Source organism: Schistocerca nitens, chromosome 7 (genome assembly GCF_023898315.1).
Source record: "Schistocerca nitens isolate TAMUIC-IGC-003100 chromosome 7, iqSchNite1.1, whole genome shotgun sequence".
Taxonomy (NCBI): Eukaryota; Metazoa; Arthropoda; class Insecta; order Orthoptera; family Acrididae; genus Schistocerca; species Schistocerca nitens.
Genome location: NC_064620.1, coordinates 197902262 through 197927746, shown reverse-complemented (window position 1 = coordinate 197927746; position 25485 = coordinate 197902262). Strand labels below are relative to the sequence as shown.

General features: G+C 40.6%; 1 protein-coding gene across 2 annotated transcripts in view; it reads left to right on the top strand.

Moving 5' to 3' along the window:
• Positions 1-25485, top strand: part of LOC126195009 (vacuolar protein sorting-associated protein 16 homolog) — a 231027-nt gene that overhangs the window by 1171 nt on the left and 204371 nt on the right. The gene's annotated exons all lie outside the window — the stretch shown is intronic.

The following is a 25485-nucleotide window of genomic DNA, read 5'->3' as shown; positions in this document are numbered from 1 at the left end:
CATAAAACAACCACCACCCACACCCTCCAATCAACCCTTCGGCCTATGCATTTTACTAATAGCCCTTTTTTTTAAAAAAAAAAAAAAATACGCGAAAAATGCAATAATCCCCAGGGATTCTCTTCTGCCAACAATACTCATCTAAATGAGACTGAAGGTCCAAAGAGTGCCTCTTTCACCCTCCCAATAACTGACTTAACCCCCCCCCCCCCCCCAAAACCCCTCTGTCATATTTGGATATGCTCCAGTCTCATAATTCTTGAATTCTAAACTATGGTTAACAACTAAATGATCATACCTCCTCTGGCTCTACCCCCTATAAGATGAAAAAGCATTGGAAACTAAAGTGCTGCCCTCCTCTATAAACTCCTCAATTAATCCCACTTATTCCCTTTTTGTGCACCCCTCCAAAACCCTAAAAACACACTCTGAAAAACCACCCCCAGATACATCTGCCTCCCACACCCATAAACGAACCGGAAACTTAACCCTCTCATATGTCCTCTTCCTAACTGCGACCCGTCAACCTCCACAACCACCCCAGACCCACCCCACTTACCCCTGTACTTAATATATTCAGAACAAACTTCCCTACAGAACGAAAACCAGTCATAAACCATCCTCTCACTAACACCAGTCTCATGTGCACAATAACTATGGGAGGATTTATATCAAAATTAATACATCATCAACACTATCTCTCGCATGTCCAACCTAGACCTCTCGAACCAGATACCATGTCTTATGGAGCACCATAGGTTGTCCCTATGGCACCGCCACATGTAGCAGTTCCTGGTCAGAGAGGCCAGAACTCTGGCCAACCGCATGTTCTGCCGACACAAGCTGCACTTCACCACTTCCGCCAACATCCAGAATAATTGTAAGAATGTTATCAGGGACATCATATTGTCCCGCATTTCCGCCCACAAACGAGAACTATATATCTGTCATTTCCATACCTAACAAAAGCAGCCACAAATTAAATTAACCGACTCATAAAGCGACATACAGCAAACAGCACTGCAATAACGTAGACACAACAAAAACTTAATTCTTAACTCCCTGAAAACAATTTCTGTTGAAGATCAGTTACAAACCACACCTGAACAAATCAAGCGCCAACACCAAAATGAACCCAATACACAACATAACATGTGAACCATAAACACACCACCGACCGCAACAAAATAACATATACAAACACAACACACTCATAAACTAAACTCCATGCCTTCGTGACATCACACACCACAACACCCTTACGTCATGAGTCAAAGCCGACGGGTGGGATTGGGCACCTCCGTTGAACCCACAAGGTGTTATTGGAAGCTATAAAGTGACTTAAAATCAATCATGAAAATGTAAAGTTAAAGTTACTGGCTAATTTTGAACAAGTGTTCTGCTTTAAGTATGTATGAGTGTGTTTTTTTTCTCCACTCAAGATGGAAAGTGGCACATTGTTCCTTGGGATGAAAAGAGACACATTGAGAATACAATGTTGCAATCGTTTGCTGGAAACAAATCATGTGTTAAAAACAGTGGGAAGCTCAGAAATGTAACATTATGGATGACTGTATTGTATCCACAAATAGTAGGGTTTCAAAAGTCTGTGATTAATGTAGGAAGGAAATTAAAAAATACACAGTGCCTAAATGACATAAATGTTGGACATAATAATTCTCACTCAGAAACATTATTGCACAGTGATACAGAATTTATAACCACTTCACAGTTTGTTCAGTCATTTAATGTATCTCTTGAACACTTGGGCTAGTCTCCCATTGCTAAGAGAAAAATGAAATACAAGAATTATTGCACATTAAAAGTAAGAAAAATTTCTACAACCATGAAACATAAAATTTGTCCTGCTTTTGCCAAAAGTTTGTCGTCAGAAAGCTATAGTGATTTTGAGAAATGTGGAGTTGTAAAAAATTGAAAAATAAGTCTTCCAGTTGTACGAATTGGATGAAAAGGCTAATGCTTCTAACATGTTTGCCAGATAACTGGAGCATTAGAAAGGTAATGAGTGGCTTTAATGCACGGAACAACATGGCCAGGCAGTCAGAAAGAATTCTTAAAGAAAAAGGCCTTTTTGATGGTCCATATTTAAAACCAGGTATAAGCTTGCCAATAGAGACAATTGGAATTGTATATTCATTATATAAAGATGATGTTGTTAGTAGGACAGTGCCATTTGTTGAAGACTATGACAGTTACTGAATCAGATGGAAGTAAATCAAAGATTTCAAAGACTTAAATAAGCATACAAAAATTTTAAAGACCAGATTTCCAGCAAAATAGTAGATTTCCACAAATTTGCTGAATTGAGACCTAAACATTGTATGTAAGCTGGTCAAAGTGGCACAACAAAACCTGAAACTAATGATATAAAATGCTAAATTGAAAGCTGTAACAAAAGGTAAAATCCAAAATTACAAGAAAAGTGTGTTTTAGCCATTGTCTATTGACTGCAATGTGGTGAAATGTGCTTACTGTCCATACGGAACTGAGATGGGTAAAAATTTTGGAAGAATCCTTTGCTGAAAATTCAGTCGAAAAAGTACAATCCCACCATTGGGTTTCAGTTGTTCGCTGTAATCAAGAGGCTTTGGAGAAACATTCGGAAGAATTTATTGATTTATTCTGCAGCAAGTTGCCCTCTTTCGTCCATCATGACACAACTGCCATTGCATTTGTTATGCAATTCAAAGAGGTAAACAAAGTTGAATGTCTTAGTTATGTAATTGTTTCTGATTCACTAGAGCACAACGCAGTTGCTGTACGTACTTAAAAAAAAAAATCTCATAACTTTTCTGACAGCCAAAGTTCAAAACCTACACACACACACACACACACACACACACACACACACACACACACACACACACACACACTTTTTCAGATGATTCTGCTGCCCAGTACAAAACCAAAAAGAACTTCTTAAACTTTTGTTTTCATGAGGAAGATTTTAAAGTGGAAGCAGAGTGGCACTTCTTTTGCCACAGCACATGGCAAAGGGGCTTGTGACAGTGTTGGGGATCTTTAAAGAGACTGCCGGCTGATGCCAATATGCAAAGACCCTATGAAAACCAAATGCAGACCCCAGTGCAACTTTTTGAATGGGCTGTAGAAAACATTACCCATGTTATCATAGCATATGCAGCTCGAGAAGACTGTGCTGAATCAAAATGTTTCTTGAAAAATCACTTTGAACGAGTACCAACTACCAAAGGAACTCATCAATATCATGCATTCATTCTGAAGACTAGATCAAAAACATTGGTGAAAAATTTTTCTTTAGATTCAAAAGTTTGCGAAAAGGATGTGTTGAAATTTCCTGATAAACCAAAATTAGCAGCTCTATCAGGCTCCATCACCAGTGTCTATTAAGCAAACTAGGGGCTCAGATACGTATTACAGAAAAATGAAGTACTTGATGAAGTAAAAATAACTTTTCTCTACCTAGCTGGGCTATATACATCCTTCTCATATCCAGAAAGTGCTGATATTCAATGGGTGTCAGTAATGGTAGTTCTGGTGAAAGTAAATCCCATGACTCCTACTGGAAGAACTTATACTTTACTTAAAAGTGATGTGTACCAAACGAATGAAGCCTGTTAAAACTTAAAATGTTTAACAGAGCCTGTTATTGGTTAGTTTTACTGTGGACTTTTTACTTGAATCCTTATCTCAACAGTGTTCATGTTTATTTTCACAAAAATGTCAATAATTAACAGATTAAATGATGATGGCGTCCTCTTGGGTAAAATATTCCGGAGGTAAAATAGTCCCCCATTCGGATCTCCGGGCGGGGACTACTCATGAGGATGTCGTTATCAGGAGAAAGAAAACTGGCGTTCTACGGATCGGAGCGTGGAATGTCAGGTCCCTTAATCGGGCAGGTAGGTTAGAAAATTTGAAAAGGGAAATGGATAGGTTAAAGTTAGATATAGTGGGAATTAGTGAAGTTCGGTGGAAGGAGGAACAAGACTTCTGGTCAGGTGACTACAGGGTTATAAACACAAAGTCAAATAGGGGTAATGCAGGAGTAGGTTTAATAATGAATAGGAAAATAGGAACGCGGGTAAGCTACTACAAACAGCTTAGTGAACGCATTATTGTGGCCAAGATAGATACGAAGCCCACACCTACTACAGTAGTACAAGTTTATATGCCAACTAGCTCTGCAGATGACGAAGAAATTGAAGAAATGTATGATGAAATAAAAGAAATTATTCAGATAGTGAAGGGAGACGAAAATTTAATAGTGATGGGTGACTGGAATTCGAGTGTAGGGAAAGGGAGAGAAGGAAACGTAGTAGGTGAATATGGATTGGGGCTAAGAAATGAAAGAGGAAGCCGCCTGGTAGAATTTTGCACAGAGCACAACTTAATCATAGCTAATACTTGGTTTAAGAATCATGATAGAAGGTTGTATACATGGAAGAACCCTGGAGATACTAAAAGGTATCAGATAGATTATATAATGGTAAGACAGAGATTTAGGAACCAGGTTTTAAATTGTAAGACATTTCCAGGGGCAGATGTGGACTCTGACCACAATCTATTGGTTATGACCTGTAGATTAAAACTGAAGAAACTGCAAAAAGGTGGGAATTTAAGGAGATGGGACCTGGATAAACTGAAAGAACCAGAGGTTGTACAGAGTTTCAGGGAGAGCATAAGGGAACAATTGACGGGAATGGGGGAAAGAAATACAGTAGAAGAAGAATGGGTAGCTTTGAGGGATGAAGTAGTGAAGGCAGCAGAGGATCAAGTAGGTAAAAAGACGAGGGCTAGTAGAAATCCTTGGGTAACAGAAGAAATATTGAATTTAATTGATGAAAGGAGAAAATATAAAAATGCAGTAAATGAAGCAGGCAAAAAGGAATACAAACGTCTCAAAAATGAGATCGACAGGAAGTGCAAAATGGCTAAGCAGGGATGGCTAGAGGACAAATGTAAGGATGTAGAGGCTTATCTCAGTAGGGGTAAGATAGATACTGCCTACAGGAAAATTAAAGAGACCTTTGGAGATAAGAGAACCACTTGTATGAACATCAAGAGCTCAGATGGAAACCCAGTTCTAAGCAAAGAAGGGAAAGCAGAAAGGTGGAAGGAGTATATAGAGGGTCTATACAAGGGCGATGTACTTGAGGACAATATTATGGAAATGGAAGAGGATGTAGATGAAGATGAAATGGGAGATACGATACTGCGTGAAGAATTTGACAGAGCACTGAAAGACCTGAGTCAAAACAAGGCCCCCGGAGTAGACAACATTCCATTGGAACTACTGACGGCTTTGGGAGAGCCAGCCCTGACGAAACTCTACCATCTGGTAAGCAAGATGTATGAAACAGGCGAAATACCCTCAGACTTCAAGAAGAATATAATAATTCCAATTCCAAAGAAAGCAGGTGTTGACAGATGTGAGAATTACCGGACAATCAGTTTAATAAGCCACAGCTGCAAAATACTAACACGAATTCTTTACAGACGAATGGAAAAACTAGTAGAAGCCGACCTCGGGGAATATCAGTTTGGATTCCGTAGAAATAATGGAACACGTGAGGCAATACTGACCTTACGACTTATCTTAGAAGAAAGATTAAGGAAAGGCAAACCTACGTTTCTAGCATTTGTAGACTTAGAGAAAGCTTTTGACAATGTTGACTGGAATACTCTCTTTCAAATTCTAAAGGTGGCAGGGGTAAAATACAGGGAGCGAAAGGCTATTTACAATTTGTACAGAAACCAGATGGCAGTTATAAGAGTCGAGGGGCATGAAAGGGAAGCAGTGGTTGGGAAGGGAGTAAGACAGGGTTGTAGCCTCTCTCCGATGTTATTCAATCTGTATATTGAGCAAGCAGTAAAGGAAACAAAAGAAAAATTCGGAGTAGGTATTAAAATCCATGGAGAAGAAATAAAAACTTTGAGGTTCGCCGATGACATTGTAATTCTGTCAGAGACAGCAAAGGACTTGGAAGAGCAGTTGAACGGAATGGACAGTGTCTTGAAAGGAGGGTATAAGATGAACATCAACAAAAACAAAACGAGGATAATGGAATGTAGTCGAATTAAGTCGGGTGATGTTGAAGGTATTAGATTAGGAAATGAGACACTTAAAGTAGTAAAGGAGTTTTGCTATTTGGGGAGCAAAATAACTGATGATGGTCGAAGTAGAGAGGATATAAAATGTAGACTGGCAATGGCAAGGAAAGCGTTTCTGAAGAAGAGAAATTTGTTAACATCGAGTATAGATTTAAGTGTCAGGAAGTCGTTTCTGAAAGTATTTGTATGGAGTGTAGCCATGTATGGAAGTGAAACATGGACGATAAATAGTTTGGACAAGAAGAGAATAGAAGCTTTCGAAATGTGGTGCTACAGAAGAATGCTGAAGATTAGATGGGTAGATCACATAACTAATGAGGAGGTACTGAATAGGATTGGGGAGAAGAGGAGTTTGTGGCACAACTTGACCAGAAGAAGGGATCGGTTGGTAGGACATGTTCTGAGGCATCAAGGGATCACCAATTTAGTATTGGAGGGCAGCGTGGAGGGTAAAAATCGTAGGGGGAGACCAAGAGATGCATACACTAAGCAGATTCAGAAGGATGTAGGTTGCAGTAGGTACTGGGAGATGAAGAAGTTTGCACAGGATAAAGTAGCATGGAGAGCTGCATCAAACCAGTCTCAGGACTGAAGACCACAACAACAACAACAACAATAATTAACATGAGTGTACAGTTGAAAAAGGTCTTTTTCTGGGTTGGTTTGACATGGAATGACCCATTACCAGAAAATCGCCTCTCTCCTTGTGCTCATAATGTTTCTATCTCACAGTTTCAGTCCCTTCACCTTAGGAAGGTAGTGTTGAGAGGGAGAGTTTCTATTTATCGGTGTCAGACTTCCTGCCATTGTAGCACAACAAACCGAAAAAAAAGTGAGGAACTGTAATAGAATACGCACCTCACAGAAAGATCACAGCTCTACATTCCCACGTGCCATTAAGGATGTACTCATGTTGCATATTTCCCTTACCATAGAAGCCTTTCTATTCAGTCAGATAAGCCATAAATGCATTGAACTGGAGACAGTGAATTGGCTGAAAGTTTAATGCAGAATAGTTGCAAGATAAATTTTTTGTAATCTGCTAAAATATTTGAGTATTGCAAATATCATTACTATTTTTCTTGCTTGTGTGCATGAGTTAAGAAGCCAAGAGGAAGACATTCTGTGTCTTTTCAGAATCACTTAAATTTCAAACTCAAAAAAACAGAAATTATTATTTAGTTGCCTGCTTTTGTGGGAAAGATGTGGAGAAAATATGGTTCGGATAAATGATAGCAATAAGGTAAAAATTATAATCGCGTACCTTTTCTTAGAACAATAAATAGAAGCAGTTATTTGTGATTTGTGTTGTCCAGCAAGACACTCCTAATTCTTGAATAGCTGTTACAGTTTCAGTGTAGATTTTGAATCCCTTAAATTAAAATCATATTCTGAAGGTATGACCTACTACTTTTACCGACTGAGTGAAATGATACAGTGGTTAGCTAACTGGACTCGTACTGGGAAGGACCACGGTTCACATTTGTGTCCAACCGTCCGGATTATATTTTCTGTGACTTTCCTAAATCACTCCAGGCAAATGTGGGGATAGTTCCTTTGAAAGGATATGCTGAGTTTCTTCTCCATCCTTGAAAAATTCTGAGATTGTGCTCCATCTCTAATGACCTCGATGCCAAAAGAACATTAAACCCTAAACTTCCTTCCTTTTTAATTTTACTTTTACACTGATCTTGTCTTAAAATGATGCTGAAATGGGCATTTTAACAGCTCTGTAACATTTAATAGATAATCATCGTCATCAACAAGAACAACAACAACAAAACCAACAACAATGATCATTTGTTGTCCGCTGTTGGGTAAAGTGCATCTCTTTGGCTTAATCATCAGTGTTGTTCCTGCATGATTTCGATGTCGTTTACCAACTTTGCATTAGTTGGTTGTCTTGGCCTTTCAGATCCAGCAAAGAACTTTCTTGATCTCTTTACCATCCATTTGCAAACTACTTTTCCCATCAGCTTTCATTTCGTTTTCACTCCAGTCATAATTATATCTTGGTTCCCAGTGTATTCCAAAACCTTCTGCTTTGTTTTCCATTCTCTTGTAGTAGTTTCCAGCATCCATTGCTTACTGTACAGTCATTCATTTTTCAATGGTTTTCATTTTAAATGTCCATGCATCACAGAGTCAGAAATGGTAACATCATTTTTGTTGCACTGAGCCACTTAACAGTGAAACATGCAGTTTAATATGGTTTTTGTGATATAGTGCAACTGAGCATTTCTTTCGTACTTGGAGCACTACTAGAGTGGAACCCACCCAGCCATTTCACAATTTTGATACAGATATTTTGCCACTTTCTCAGTCAGCTTTGAACATACATGGGTTATAACAGTATACACTAATGGAGTGCTGTAGAAAGACAAAAAAAAGCAGAAAAACTGGTTGAAAGATATTCTAGAGCCTTTTTCAAACAATCTTCTTTATTTCATCATTAGTTTCGTTTTCAAATGATTGCTTGTGTAGAATAGGTACCTAAGAATTTTGACTGATGTGGTATCAGTATTATTACATTGTCCAGTTGATATTGATGTTATTATAAGCCATTTCACACCCACTATAAGATAAAGGCCTCATCTACAGTTTTTGATATCTTTCTAAATGTGTCCATGTTGTTTTCCAAAATTTTGTAGTGTCATCTACTGATCCTTCATTAGAATGTCATTTTCTTTGCTCTTCTGTTTATTGTAAGGGGTGATAAAAAAAGTTTCTATTTTAAGGCCTTGTTGCCGTGTTTATGTAATCTAGTGCAACCCCAATGTTGGTATATAAGCACCAACATGTAGGCAAGGGATTAGTGCGACATTTGTATCTTTCTCAGCTGTTTGCCGCAAATATGGAAACATCCACTGTGTTGATATTATGAAGAGGGCAGCAAGTCTGTCAAAACCACCATTGTGGAATGGTGCACCAAAGAGTACTGCTGCTTCATGGTAACACACGTCCCATACCTTTAATGTCATAATGCAGAAGATATGCCAACTCAAGTGGGAGACACTTGAGCACAGCCCTGTAGTCCTAATTTTTCCCAGTGCAATTATCATGCCTTTGGTTCCTCAAAAAAGGTCTTGAAGGCTCAATGATTTCTGTCAGACGAGGACATGCAGCAGGCAGTTACAGATTTCTCTACGGAGCAGGACATTGTGTTATTCCAAATGGTTTTCTTCAACTTGGTGCATTGATGAGGTGATTTGCCTAAATGTTCACGGCAATTTTGCCTAATTGGCATACCAATTCTGAGCAATATGGCCTTCGAACCAAAACTTTTTTTTATCTCCCCTTATACTTTTGCTGAACTATCATAAATATAGAAACTGATCAATTGACCCTATGACATAATTATCGGTTTGTGCCATTTTCTTTTTGATCTTTCGCTTATACACTTACGTTTAAGAATTTCCTCTTGGTCAGCAGAGAACAGTTTTAATGATATGGACATTCTTTTTCCGGACTCATCTTTCAGTCCTGATTTCCCAAGATCATGATAAAGGGTGTTCCTTGCATGGCCTTAGATGGCTTGTTTGAGTTGTTGTGGTCTTCAGTCTGGTTTGATACAGCTCTCCGTGCTAATCTGTCCCTTGCAAACCTCTTTATACATGCCTACATCGATTTGAACCTACTTACAGTAATCAGGCCTTGTTCTCCGCCCCCCCCCCCCCCCCTGCCCACCCCCATACACATGCGCGCGCGCGCGCGCGCGCGCACACACACACACACACACACACACACACACACACACACACTCTCTCTCTCTCTCTCTCTCTCTCTCTCTCTCTCTCTAACTCTCCCCCCCCCCCTCCATTGCCAGTACAAAATGTCCTCTCAACCAGAATCCGATTCCTCCTGTTAATCAAGTCCTACTGTAAATTTCTACTACCCATCTAAACTTTGGGATTCTTCAGTAATGCCCCATTTGGTAAGCTTTATAGCTTTATTCTCTTCTCATTCACACTTTTTTTCATCTACAGGGTGGCGCAGATGGATCGGGTGGTTTTGAAGTGGACTGTACGTCTGGAGGGGGGGAGCCAGGTGTTCGGCGACTTCGTCCTGTGGTGGGGGGGGACGGGAAGTTTCAGTTGCAGGCTGGCAGTCAGTCGCGATGGCTACGTGGTCCGTTGAGCATCGTGTTTTCGCAGTGGAAGAGTTCATACGCAATAACGAGTCAATTGTTGCTGTGACGCGTGCCTTTCGCCGGCGTTTCAACATCCCACCTCGCGGTAGTGTTCCTAAGCGAGATACGATATTGAGTTGGGTGCATAATTTCCGCACTACTGGTTCATGTGCTCCAAAATGGACGCCTAGACCGCCAACAATAACAACGCCTGAGAACGTGGAGCGTGTGAGACGCGATGTCACTGCGAGCCCACGTCAATCAACGAGACGTCGTGCTCAAGCTCTTGGAATGTCGCGTCGGAGCCTTCAAAGGATTCTTAACGAAGAACTGAAATTCCACCCCTATAAAATCCTGTTGGTACAGAAGATTCTCCCAACAGACCATCTTCAAAGGCTTCAGTTTAGCCAACAGATGTTGGAGTTATTGGAAGATGTAAACCTGATTATCATGATGTCTGACGAGGCTCACTTTCACATTAACGGATACGTAAACAAGCAAAATTGCCGTTACTGGGCCGACACTAACCCAAGAGATCTACACCAACGGCCTCTCCATAGTGACAAAGTGACGGTTTGGTGTGGGGTTTCTAAGGTAGGGATAATTGGTCCTTACTTTTTTGAAAATGAAAGGGAGCAGGCGGTTACTGTTAATTCGCAGCATTATGTGAACATGATTGAAGATTTTCTTCTCCCACAACTTGAAGAGAACAATTACGACATGGGCAATACGTGGTTCCAACAAGACGGGGCAACTGCACATACCGCTAGGATATCAATGCAAGCTGTACGCGCTCTGTTCCCTGGCCGTTTGATTTCCCGTAATGGAGATGTCCATTGGCCCCCTTGCTCGCCGGACCTCACGGTATGTGACTTTTTCTTATGGGGCTATTTAAAAGCAAGGGTCTACATGAACAAACCCCGGACCATTCAGGAGTTGAAGGCAGCAATTCACACCGAAATCACATCAATTCCTGGTGATGTGCTTGAGCGGGCAATGCGGAACGTTAAGGACCGACTCCAAGAATGCGTCGCTCGAGAAGGAGGGCATTTGATGGATGTAATTTTTAAAAACTAACATTACTATTTTTTTGTTAATAAACTTCCATTGTAACTACACGTTTTGCACTTTATTTCAATCCAATACCTTTACAATTGACAGTTTGACAAGTATTTTAAAACCACCCGATCCATCTGCGCCACCCTGTATATTTCACTTTTGTCCAAGGCTATGCTCCAGGCAAATATCTCCAGAAATGACATCTTAACACTTGAACTGAAATTTGATGTTAACAGCCACGCGGGGTAGCCGAGCGGTCAAGGCACCTTGTCACGGTCCATGTGGCTTCCCCCTGTTGGAGGTTCGAGTCCTCCCTCAGGCATGGGTCTGTTGTTGTCCTTAGTGTAAGTTAGATTAAGTAGTGTGTAAGCTTAGGGACTGATGACCTCAGCAGTTTGGTCCCATAAGACCTCACCTCAAATTTAAAAAAAAAAAAAAAAAAAAAAAAAAAAAAAAGATTTAACGGTTTTTTTCTGTTCAGAAATTCTCTTCTTGTTATAGACAGTCTGTGTTTTATATCCTCTCTACTTTGGTCATCATCAGTTACTTTTCTGTGCAAAAAGCAAAACTCACTTACTACTTTTTGCACCTAATTTCTTAATCTAATTCCCTCAGCATTGTCTGATTTAAAATGCCTACCTTCCATAACCCTCCATCTACTTTTTGTTGTTGTTGTTCATCTTGTAACCACTTTTCAAGACAATATCCAACAGTGCAACTCATCTTTCTGTTCTTATGCAGTCCCTCACAGAAGTACAATGTCATCAGCAAACTCCAGGGTGTATGTTTCTTGTCCTTGAACTTCAATTCCCTTATCAAATTTCCTCCTTCATCCGCATCTATATCTACACAGCTACTCTGCAAGCCACCATGTACGGTGCATGGTGGAGGGAACCACGTACCTCCCCTGTTCCACCCAGAAGCAGAGCGAGGAAAAAAACAATTGTCTATATGCCTCTGCATGAGATCTGATTTCTCATATCTTATCTTCTCAGTCCGTAAGCACAAAGTATGTTGGTGGTAGTTCTGGTACAAAGTGCCACGGGTTTTGAATCCATGCCAGACGGCATGCACCTCGATAACCACTAGAGGTCTCTACAGCCAAGGCACCATAAGCCATTTTCCACATTTGGAGTTAGTTGCCATTCATCATACCAACTAGAAACTTTTTCTGCCACAGTCACTGAACTTTGGCACTGCACTGTACACCACAGCACCATCAGTAAACAACAGCAGATTGCTGCCCATCCTGTCTACAAAATTATTTATGTATATAAAGAACAACAGCAGACCTATCACACTTCCCTGGTGCACTCTGATGGTACCCCCGTCTCTGATGAACACTTGCCATCGAGGACAAGAAACTGGGTTCTATTACTTAAGGAGTCTTCAAGCCACTCACATATCTGTGAACCTACTCCACATGCTCGTACCTTTGTTAACAGCCTGGAATGGGGCACCATGTTAAATGCTTTCTGGAAATCCAGAAATATGGAATCTGCCTGTTGCCCTTCATCCATAGTTCACAGTATATCACGTAAAGAGTTTCACACGAGTGATGCTTTCTAAAACCATACTGATTTGTGGACATAAGGTTCTCAGTCTCAAGAAAGTTTATTATATTCAAACTGAGAATATGTTCAAGGATTCTGCAGCAAACAAGTTGGTGATATTGGCCTGTAATTTTGCAGGCCTGTTCCTGTACCTTTCTAGTATACAGGAGTCACCTGCACTTTTATCCGGTCACTTGGAAATTTGTGCTGAGTGAGAGATTAACAGTAAATGCAAGATATGTAAGGGGCCAATGCTGTAGAGTACTCTTTGTAAAACTGAATTGGGATTCCCAACCAGACCTGGTGATTTATTAGCTTTCAAATCTTTTAGTTGTTTCTCTGCACCAGGGATTCTTATTACTATGTCATCCATATGGGAGTCTGCCCGATGTCAAATGACAGTATGTTTGCACCATTCTCCTGCATGGACGATTTATTTAACATGAAATTTAAAACTTCAGCTTTCATTTTGCTATCTACAACTACTGCACCAGACTGGTTAACAAGGGATTGAATGGGAGCCTTAGACCCGCTTTGCAATTTTACATATGATCAGAATTTTTTCAGGTTCTGTGCCAGATCTTTTACTAAGGTATGACAGTGGTAGTTGTATGCTTCACACATAGATCTTTTCATAGATGCACGAAGCTGTACTAATGTTTACTTGTTGTTATTTGTGTGTTCTCTTTTGAACTACGGGTGCAACAGCATCTTACAAAGTTCGTTATTAAACCATGGTGCATCTTGTCCATTCTTTATCCACTTACAAGGCACATAACTGTGCAACCACAATTTACAATCTGCTTCAACTTTGCCCATAATTCCTCTGCACCCATCGTATTGGAACTGAGGGATGTCAGCTCACTGTCTAAATGAGATGCCAGCAACAGCCTATCTGCTCTATCTAGCAGAAACACTCTACTACCCTTCGTGACTGATTTATTAACTTTCGTAACCATAGTTGCTGTAATGACATCATGATTGATAATCTCTGTTTTTGTACTGATGCTGTCAATAAGGTCCAGCCTATATGTGGCTACAAAGTCTAAGATATTTCCATTGCATGTGGGCAGCTGAGCTAGCTGCTCAAGACAGTTTTCATAAAACATATTCAACAGTATTTCGCGCAACTGTCTGTCTGCATCCCCTGCAGTGAATCCATAGACATCTCAGTCTATGCTTGGTATGTTGAAGTTGCCTCCAACTAGCATTCGACAATTTGTGTATTTATGCACTACTGACTGTAGACTATCTTTGAATGACTCTAGAACTATCACAGCGCAATTGGGTGGTCAGTAAAAATGTCCAACATTTTACTTGGTTTCATGTTATATGTGATCAGGTAAGTTCATTGTCACACTCAACTTCGACTTCAAAATGGACAATATTTTTGTCAGCTGCAGTAAACATCCCCTCCTAGGGCCTCTAATTTGTCTTTCTGATATGCATTCAACGACCTGCTAAATATCTAAGAACTTTCTACTTCGGTTTCAGCTAGCTCTTGGTCCCAAGAATAATTTGAGCATGGGAACATTCCTGGATGACAGTAAATTTAGGAACTTAATTACAAATACTTGACAGCTTACTGATATAAAATTTTGACAGTCAAAGTGTCTTTACTCTGGATGCGGTCTGACTTTCCTTGCTACGTATCAGCTGGCAAGTGTTCATCAGAGCACCTCAAACTACCGTGTAGCCTAAAAAGCCCTCATGTGCACTCCACAAATACTCTGCTATTCGAGTAGTTGCTTCCATTGTGTAATGCATTTGTGACCTGTCAAGGGGAGTCCTACAAATCCTCACACGATAACATAGGTGTAGAAATGTGCAGTCAAGACCGTCACAGAGTTGAAGAAGCCTTTGGTTGAGACCGTCGACTTGGCACCAAGCCAAGAGACCTGAATCAACTCAGGGAACAATGATGCATATTGAGAACTCTGCTTGCACGCCATGTACGAGGCCGGCAGTCTTCACCACCTCTGCCAGCTGCTTGTATGAACTGAGGATGGCCTCACAACCCATGCGACAGGCATTGTTGGTGCCAATGTGAGCCACAACTTGCGTAAAACTGCATCCTGCACACTCGATAGCCACAGGCAAGGACACTTCCACATCTCAGGTGAGGCCCCCCAGCAGACATACCAAGCACACATTGGCTTTCTTTCTAGCCCTGAATGCTATCTGCCAAGGCGCTCCATTATGCATTATGTGCCTAATGTTTGAGCTCACATTAACTAGTAAAACCCTCTCCCTGCATGCCAGCTTGCCCAATGCTGAAGGAGCGGCAGCTTGTCCACTCACAGGGTGAATGGGCGAGGACAGGCAGCCAGTCTCTGCACTGGCCCTACACCTATAGTGATGTGCACGTGTTACCACCTGCCACTGCCAAGCCCTGAGGCAGCAGCCTGAAGGTGACTGACCATAGCCAAGACTAACAAGACTAACTGAGGACGTAAACTATAAATCCAAACAGTATTCTAGATATGCAACTTGCTACCTTTCTGATGTGTCACTAATGCATGCTGATGCATTAATGAGCTATGTAACTGGCTGTTGAGTGAGCAGCTATTGTGCTACAGACCGAGTAAATTTACCCTGACGAAAATGCAGGATTGAGCCACTTAAACAGAAAAACACACATGAAATTTAATAAATGGACTGTGAGGAAAATGCAGAAGAAGAAAAACACTCTGTAAATGTGAATCAGGTGAGAGCTGCTGCTTGACTGACTAGCTTACCAAACGAACAGCCAGCTCTCGTCAAAACAAAACAAATGAGCAACTACTACGCTACAGAATGAATGAATTTATGCTAGGTTTGCTCAGTGTATAGATGGATAACATTGTGGATTTACTATAACCCTTTCCCACTCACTTCTACACTAATGCTTCCCTTTCATGTTCTTTAACTCTATGCGTAATTAAAATGTAAAGTTTCTTCTTTTTCTTTTTTTCTTTTTTAAGGTGATAATATTAGTTAACATCCAATACATTACAGAGGGGAGGCAAATAAGGCTACAATTTTTTATACTTTACCTGACTCCATTCTTATGAAGTGAAATAATTACACCATCAGTCCAGTTTTGAGGAATAGTTGTTCTCTGCGGACATTCCATAGATAATTTTACAAAATCTTTTCATATTACTTTTGCTCCAACATCTTGTATTTTTCGTAGCTTAATTTTGCTTCAGCTTGGTGTTGATAACATTCTTCTCTAGGCACCTGTTCTTTCTTCATACCTTCAATTGTGTATATTCAATAGGGTATTACTTCTGGAATGTCAGTATTCTCATTATGTATTTCTGATTCATGTCTGACACTACACAGACATTTAAAGAAATTTCAAATTCTTGTACATGTGTTAATACGCCAGCTGCCTTTTTAGTTTATGAAATGAGTTATCAACCCAACATATGCTTCTGTTCATTTTTTCTCGCTATTATTGTTTTCAATTGATTCTCTGGAGAAATCATCATTATTTCTTTTCATATTTATACATAATACTAAGAATATTGTTGGTGTACCTGAACATTAACATGTGCAAATAAATTTTGTGAATTATGTGTAGTTAGCCATTAACGACAACTTTACACATTCTAGTTAATTGTTGATGAAGGACCAAGAGTCTGATTGTTTATTTAAAAGCAGATGACTCTCTAAAAAGTAAACATATCACAGGACAACTCCCAGTCTATCACATAGGTAGATGAAACTATTCATACTTATTACCAGGACTGTTGATATTTTTAAAAAATATCGGGAATCTGAAATATCGATATTTAAAATATTTGACATATTGAAAAATGTTATCGATATAGTGACAGAAAAAATATTGACGTACCGGCCTAGAAAAATATTGGCTGCACATTGTAAATGTACTGTTGGTTTTAAAGCTGCACATTTAAGTACTCATTTACTATTAGATATTCTGTACATCAACAAGCTGGCATCCTACTTCGCCCTTAGAGCAAGAATTAAAGGAAAATGATGCACGTTCATGATTGGTGATAACCACTTTGCTAACATTGGTAACTGCATGTAAGTGGCACAATAAAAGGTGTCCGATGAGACTGTCTTTCGGTCTCGTCACATATCGAATGTGTCCGGAACACTTCATATCGAATTCCCATTTTTTTTACCAATGCCAATGACATAGCAGTAGTAGTGTCAAAATTGCGTGGTGAAGCTGAACATTGCAGTTTCTGTTGGCAGCGCTGAGTACTGGTTATGTCAGCATTTCCCCTCATGTGAGCATTTCCCCTCATGTGTCTCCATCCAATGCAAATACCAATCTTGTCATTTAGATTTTTGTTCATCAAACAATGGAAAATCCAGGATGGAATGCATCAATATTATGAGAAGGAAAGTTGCTACAGAACCAAATGGAAGGTCTTTACTGCTGCCCTATGTTCCAAGAGGAACAACAGGAAAAAAGTCAAGTCAAGTAAGTCATAGAGGAGATGCTGAGTCGCAGATAGGCACAACAAAAGGACTTGATTTTCACAATTAAAGCTTTCGGTTATTGGCCTTCATCAACTGCACACACACACACACACACACACACACACACACAACTGCAGAGTCTCAGGCAAATGAAACCTGAAATCAGTGGTTGCCTGAGACTGCAGCCGTGTGTGTGTGTGTGTGTGTGTGTGTGTGTGTGTGTGTGTGTGTGTGTGTGTGTGTGTGTGTGTGTCTATTGTTGATTAATGCGAGTGGCCAAAAGCTTTAATTGTGAAAGTCACATCCTTTTGTTGTGCCTATCTGCGACTCAGCATCTCCACTATATGACTTACTTGACTTGACTTATTTACTGTTGTTCCTCTTGGATCATAGGGCAGCAGTAAAGACTTTCCATCTGGTTCTGTTGGCAGCCAAACATTTCACTTCACTCAGTGTTGTACCAGTTTTCAGAGCTTTTTCTTCCACCATTATTTTCCATGTCTTTTTTGGGCAGCCATATCTACGTGTTCCTTGTGGTTTCCAATCCAGTGTTGCCTTTTTTACAGCTCCTTCTTGTTTGCATATTGTTTGACCAATCCACCTCGATTTTCTTTCCTTTATTTGTTCACGGGTTGGTCGCTGGTTTGTCGTCTCCCACAATTCGTCATTTGATATAACATCTGGCCACCTCACATTTATAATTTGCCAAAGTGAAGACTTGCAGCTGGTCTACAATCATGTTTGTTACCTTCCATGTTTCACAACTTTACAGGAGGACTGACCTTACGTTGTTATTGAACAAGCGCAGCTTGGTTCATCTCGAGATGTTCTTATTACGCCAGACATGGTACAGTTGTACAAAGGCTCCATTTGCCTTCTGTATCCGACTCTTTACATCCTCCTCAGCCTCTCCATCTTTACAGATGGTACTCCCTAGATATACAAAGGAGTCTACTTATTTCAATTCCTTTCCATACACTGTTGGCTTCACTTCTTTTTCAGATTGCATTCTCATTTCCTTAGTTTTCTGAACATTTATTTTAAGTCCTGCAATTTCTGCTTCCTCTTTCAGTCTTTCCAGCTTTTCTTCCATGTCACGCAATTTTTACGAGAGCAGACAGATATCATCAGCAAAGTTAAGGTTTCAAACCTGTCTTGCATTCCCCACTGAATACCTCTTCTCCTAACATCAGCAACTCTTTTCATTATGCTGTCCAGTACCAACAAGAACAAGGTAGGTGACAGAATGCATCCCTACCTCACCCCAACATTTGTTTGGATACATTCAGTAAGTTTCCCATTGCGTGGCACCCTACATTCATATCCATCATACATGGCTTTAATAATATTTATTGTCTTTGATGGTATTCCAATTCTTCCAAGTTATGCCTCACAACTCTTCTATTAAGAGAGTCAAATGCCTTTTCAAAATCAATAAGTGTAGGGTAGGGTGTGTTCTGCCATTCTGCACTCTGCTCAAGTATTATACGCAGTGTGCGGATAAGATCGACACAACTTCTGGGCTCTCTAAACCCAGCTTGCTCTTTTCTCAGTCATGCCTCAACTGAGTCCTTGATACAATTTTGCATCAATCTACATAGTACTTTACTTGGTACAGATAGGAGGTGATGCCTCACCAGTTATTACAATTGGTAGTATCCCCTTTCTTTGGCAACTTAATTATCAGCCCTTCTTTCCAGTCCTTTGGTATTTTCTCTTCTGACCATATCTTCTCAAACAATGGATGCAGTAGATTTACAGTGGTGTCAATGTCTGTTTTTATCACCTCAGGTCCAATATTACCTGTCCCTGGAGCCTTCCCATTCTTTATCTGTCTGAGAGCTATTTTAATTTCAGTCTTAGTTGGTGTGTTTACATTGATTCTGTCACTGGCATCTGGAAACTTCCATTGCCTATCCCTCTCTTTAGGTTGCTCTCTGTTTAAAACTTCAGAAAAATGTTCTCTCCATCTTTTAAGTTGGTCTGCTTCTGTCGTCAACAGTCAACCCTCCTTGCTTTTCACAGATCTGTTCTTGTTGAAACCTTTTTTAGACAACAGTCTAGTGATGCGGTACAGTTCTTTTGCATCGCCCCTTGCTGCGGCTGTCTCTGCTCTCAGAGCTTGCTCATTCATCCACTTTCTCTTATCATGCAGAATGAGATTTTCACTCTGCAGCGGAGTGTGCACTGATATGAAACTTCCTGGCAGATTAAAACTGTGTGCCCGACCAAGACTCGAACTCGGGACCTTTGCCTTTCGCGGGCAAGTGCTCTACCAACTGAGCTACCGAAGCGCGATTCACGCCCGGTTACCCACAGCTTATCATTCCTCACACTCCTCTTTATTTGAGAGTCAGTAGCTGCATAATCAGCTTGCATTCGAGTTTTCTGCTGTCTTGTTTTACTCGTATTTAATTTTGCCTTAATCTCCTTCCTACAGCTGATCAAATTCCATGTGCGATCAGACATCCAATCTTTCTTCAAATGGTTTTTAAAGCCAAGGACCTGTTTGCTCACATTGCAGTAGACATCCTTAATCTGAGTCCATGTATAAAAAAACATTATTTTCATCATTTTCCTGTGCTTCTTGGAGTGCCTCGTAGCGGTTCCTTAGCTCCATTCAGATAGCTTCTTGTTTTGCTGTTATTCTAAGTTTTCCCACATCTTTGTTCCATTGTTTGAACTTTCTATTTGTAGCCATGATTTTTTGTCTAAAATTTGCAACAATAAGGTGGTTATCACTGCCAACATGAACCCCACGTTTATTTCTCACGTTCATCAGCGACCTTCTAAATTTTTTGCTTAGTGCTTTATGATCAATTTGGTTTTCCATTCTGTGAACAGGGGATACCCATGTAACCTTATGGCAATCCTAGTGTGGGAATAATGTACCTCCAATCACCAAATCATGACTGGCACAGAAATTTGAAAACGTATCCACATTTTCATTCATTTCTCCAATACTGTAGACTCCCATTACATGCTCTAGGCCTTCATTGTTCTTTCTGACTTTTGCATTTAGGTCTCCCATAATAATCAAGATGTCTCTATTACTGGTACTTTTAATGGTGTCACTTAAGGAGAGGTAGAACTCTTTTTTTTTTTTTTTTTTTTTTCTGTTCAGTATCTGAGGTTTCTGTAGGAGCATTTCGTCTTTCTGAAACTGGTTTCCATTCCATAAGGCTTTTTTTTTGCTCCTTTGGTTGACAGAAGTCCAACTCAGTTTATGTGCTCTGTGTCCTCTCCAGCGGGTCCAGAGTATAAAAAGGTGTATCCATCTTGTGTTTGGATTTCTCCAAAATCTAGCCATCTCACCTCACCAAGTCCAAGAATGTCCACTCTGTAACTAGCCATCTGTTTGTAACCTGTTTCAGTCTGCTGACTTCTCTCAATGTTCTTATTCCAGAAACCTATTTTTGTTGTCCTTTTCATGCCAAAGGTCGTCATATTTGAGTCTGTCTGGCTGTTCTTTTCTGCTGTTTCTTGAACCATTTGTATTTGGGAGTGCCGGTGATTGGCCCACAGCTCTGTAGTCTGGTGGTGGGGCTACCACCTAAGAGCCTCCAGACTTGCCTGATTTTCTGTTAAGGGTTTACTCCACTAGAGCGGCTGGTCCCCTACGGCTAAGAGTCCCCCTCTACCCTTTATTATGATTTGAGATGGCACGAAAAGGACAGGGTAAGAACAGGCTAGGGATAGGTGAAAAGGACCAGTGGGCCATTGTGGGACACACTTCGTCTGGCTCCTCCCCCTTGGCCAATCCAGCATTGGTGACGCTGCTGGTAGCTAAGCTACAGTGTGTATAGCCCTCAAGTGCGGTCAATGCTACTGTAAGGTGGTGTTCCCCAAGGAGGATCTCCACTGTATGGTGAGGAGATTTTTGTTCATTATTTTCACCACCGGTTTTGAAGAATGCCAATGTGAAGAAGTAATGTACTAGTTGTGTTAAAAATTGGCTTTTAACGCTACTGTTATTTCTTCACACCGGAATTTTTGTTATTACATTCACTCCGCCAGCTCCCAGTGGAATCGGACTTCTTTTGTGCCACCTATATTTGCTTCACATGGTCAAAGAGAAAGACTATATGTGATGAAAGCTCAAAAAGTGACTGCTTCATGCAGTGAAAGTACATTTATGTTCTACTACAATTTCAAAAGAACAGCTTCAAATATATACCAGAAATTGAGAAAAAAGTATAATATAAAATAAAATATGGGCACTCACTATTGCCACTTTGATACTGATATATATTGGGGGAAAAAATATCCTGATTATATATATTAATATTTTTTGGGGAAAATATCGATACATCAGTATTTTATCAACAGCCCTACTTACTACCACTGTTACCAAGGAACATAGTAAATGTTGCATATATAAGAGAAAAACCCACAATAAGAAAAAAAGTTAAGCCTAGAAATAACAAGGATAGGAAAAAATAGAAATTGCCTATTTGAAGGATGATCTCATGTAATGAAGAGGCATTCAAGAAATAATAAAAGTAATTTTAACAATGAAAACAGTCGATTTTTGATGAAATAATTTAATTGGATAGATAAAAGCTCTACTCACCAAGTGGCGGCAGACCACAAACAGAAAAGAAGGTTGTAAGTAGGCAAGCTTTTGTAGCCTTCTTCAGACAGAAGGGTTGAACAGGAAGGAAGAGGGGTGAAGGAAAGGTCTGGAGAGGTCTAGGAAAGTCACCCAGAACCATGCGTCAGGGGAGACTTACCGGACAGGTTGAGAAGGAAAGACAGACTGTTGGGGACTGCATCGGATGAGATTTGAAAACCTGAGAGCTTAAAGGTGGGAGACAGGGTAATATGCAGGACAGAGATAACTGTGTAAACATTGTGTATGAGATAATAAGAGTGAAAAGCAAAACATGATTTCCTGAAGCATCATATCCAAACGTGGTACTGTTGATCCCCCCAAAAATCAACTTTGGAGCACACTACTGTTCACTCAATATTATCCTGGTCTGGAATGTATTAATCAGCTACTTTGACAAGGCCATGACTTCCTAAAATCATGCCCTGAAATGAGATCTGTTCTGTCTGAGATTTGGCCTACCATACCAGGGTTGCCACAAGTTCTGGAAATCAGGGAATTTCAAACATGTCAGGGAAATCAACGAAATATAAGGAAAATTTGAAAAAAAAACCTGGAAAAATCCCATTTTTGTCTTGGTAGATAAAATTGTTTCTTTACTGAAATGTCATGCATCGTCACTGGCTGGATGCAGCTGAGTACTTCCCTACTCTCTCATTCTCTGCTTTTCTCCTTCCTACCATTCCCTTCAGCTTGCAGTCAGTGCTGCCACCATTTGTTGCCATAGCCTAACAGCTGCCAATGAGAAGCAGGGAGGCGTGGGGAGTGGTTTGTTTGGATCTGATTCATTGCGATGTTGATGCACCAGCTGGAGGCAGTGGTCATGTGTACATATGTTGTGTCTGAGTGATTATGTGAAAGTGAGTGTGCTCTCATTTTCTGACAAAGGCTATGGCTGAAAATTTAGTTGTGAGAGTTTGATTGCCTTTTCTACATGCCTGAGTGTGGCTCAGCGATCATCTTCATGGTGAGTTGTTACCTATTCTCATTAGTACTGGTTCTCAGCCGTTTCTGCAGGTATCTCTAGTGGATCATGCCTGCCAATCGGAGGCCCATTGTTTCCCAGTAATGCAGGCCCTGCTCGTCGGATGTAGTCGCACTGACCTGCCCGCAGCCCACGTCTGTTTGTGTGTGGCATAATGTGGTGGATATGCGTGGTTTATCCATGGACCCAGGACTGTGGTGCTCCTCGGCAGGCTAGAGGCCATGGGCAATGGATTTCAGCAATTGCGACTGTCTTACCGCAAATACATTGTACAGTGCGGAGTTTTATAGACATTTTATTTATTCTAGTACATTTTGGCACTTTGAAAGTAGTTCGTATGTTAGAAAGTATGGATGATAAGATGAAGAAAATTGCGGCAGTCGCTGGCGATTTGTACGCTATGTACTCATATGTTTCGTGAAAGAAAAATCACACGATACCTGTTAAATGAAATGATCGTGTGGCATTGACGGCCGAGAGGCCCCATCTGGGGAAGTGTGGTTGTCAGGTTGCAAGTCTTCATTCAGGTGATGCCACATTGGGCAATTTGCATGTCACTGATGATGAAGTGATGATGAGGACAATACAACACTCAGTCCACGAGCGCAGAAAATCTCCAACCTGGTCAGAAATCGAACCGAGGCTCGCTACATGGTAGACAAAAATGTTACCACTCAGCTAAGCAGGCCAACACACAATACCTTTAAAATAGTAGGCATAACGCAGTGGGGAATAACTGACAGTAATGAACATAGTAGAACCAACAGTTTGTTGGCAGTCACCTACAGTGAGTTTACACAATTTTTCCCCGCCTTATTCACTTCTTTCAAGAGGCCTATTTTTTTCTGAGATTATTTATGAAATCAGTGAAGGTATTTTAAATCTTTCTTGGGACTCCAAGGAAGTGTATACTTTTGTCACCAAATGTCTTTTGTTTTATTGAAATAAAATGACATCAGTGGTCTTAATGAAACATATATACTATATGGCTTGCTTTCTCCATCTAAACCAAGTTCATTACAAAGGTTGTTGATGTTAGTACTTAAGATTTTTGTTCAAATGTTTAGAAATACAGAAGTCCTTACACTTTTTTGTCAACTGTGTCAGGGAAAAATGTTAAAACTTGTCTAGAAATACCAGGGAATTTCAGTTGGGGAAACGTGTAGCAACCCTGTACACCTAGAATAGCTTTTCATTGCCCTCCCAATCTCCACAATATTCTTGTCGGACCCTATGCTCCTTCTGCACCCGTCTCCCTACCCAGTGGCTCCTATCCTTGTGACCAACCCCACTGTGAGACTTGTTCTACGCACTGTCTTACCACCACGTACACCAGCCCATGACTGGCAAAACATATACTATCAATTGGAGAGCCACCAGTGAAGTGACATGTCATATATATAAGCTGTTGTGTAAACACTGTTTGGCCTTTTACATCAGCACGACTACCACCAAATTATCAACTAGGATGAATGGCATAGACAGTGGCCATTAACTGGCAACACACAATATCCTGTTGGTGAGTATATCTTTTATCTATCCAATTAAATTATTTTGAATAAAAATAATGTATTAGCTATGTCTATCTTTACTTCATAGAATAAAATTGAAAAGTTATTTCCACATGCTCCAGTGTGTGAACGCATGCCTGGTTCAACTAAAAGGTGACATGCCCTGAAAAAACAAACTGAAGCATTCAGAAAGGGAGGAGGAAACATATTGAAACTTCATTGGTTGAAAGGTTATGTAATGTTATTTTAGCGATTACAGTACAAAGACAAATTTACAAAGAAATTGACAATATGAGCTCAATATCAATAGGACTCTGCACGCCCTCTGTTCTGGATGCATGCTCCGAGTCGATGGAGAAGGGTGTTACAAAGCTGTTGTAGTCTCTCCTGAGACAAGCTGGCCCTCAATTGTTGTAACTGGTCCTGAGCACTGACACTGATATGGGGTAGGCATCTAAGCTGGTGCTCCCCACATTCTGTCAAGGATCGGTCTGGGGAACGTGGTGACCACAGTAGTACCCTAACAAACATGCAGTCAGTTCATAGAGAGCCCCCACGGGGCTCATGGTTCTTTTGTGAGATCATGCATGGCGCACACAGGACCCCAAGCTATTACAGCCAATTCTTCCTCCCCTGGCTGCATTTCCATCGCTGTGCCCTCCCTCCGTATCCTTGCTCCTTTCCCATTGACCCCTCCTTCCCCTCTCTGGCTATCCACCTGGTTCCCTGTATTACTTGCAATTTTGTTCCTTCTGCCTATTTTTTCATCATTTTTGGTGTTTAGGTGCCTGCTTGACATTTGACCTCCACTTCTAAATTTTCTGTTTTTATTGTGAGCCATTTGGGGAAGAACTCACTTTCTAGCATCTGTGATGTGGATTCCTTTCCCACCTTCCTTCCCCTCTCCAGTTCCCACTGTAGCCCCCCCCCCCCCTTCCCCACTACTAAGTCACCTGCACGTGTAGCTGGTTCACATGGTGCGGCTGTTATGTACTCATCTGGTTGAGTCCCCTAACAACACAGGAATCACACTACTGATACCTGAGTTGTCCGCTCCCCATGTATGCCAAGGAGTGGTT